The sequence below is a fragment of the Hipposideros armiger genome, unplaced genomic scaffold (assembly GCF_001890085.2).
Source record: "Hipposideros armiger isolate ML-2016 unplaced genomic scaffold, ASM189008v1 scaffold_769, whole genome shotgun sequence".
Taxonomy (NCBI): domain Eukaryota; kingdom Metazoa; phylum Chordata; class Mammalia; order Chiroptera; family Hipposideridae; genus Hipposideros; species Hipposideros armiger.
In genome coordinates, this window is record NW_017732119.1 from 611675 (window position 1) to 612002 (window position 328).

Here is a 328-nt window from a genome sequence, read left to right on the forward strand (position 1 = left end):
TTGAACCACTCTCACCTTCATAAAACATTTTGTTCATTTGATCACCTGTACTGTCTAAAGATTTTTTCCTGCCTTACTCAGTGTTCCTCTCACTCATTTTCCAAATCCTCTCCCTCTTCCAAAACACTGCAATTTCAAAAGCTCCACTCGGGCAGGGGATCAAACCGCTAGTTGCTCAGAGCTCACACTCTTGAGCGAGCTCTTAACCAACTGAGTCACTCGGCCGGCCCTAAAGTATCTCATTTTTATTGGGACATATGGTAGTCATCCCTACCTTAACATTTACAAAAGAGAAACCCTGTTTCTACTTTTCTCATATCTTTAAGTA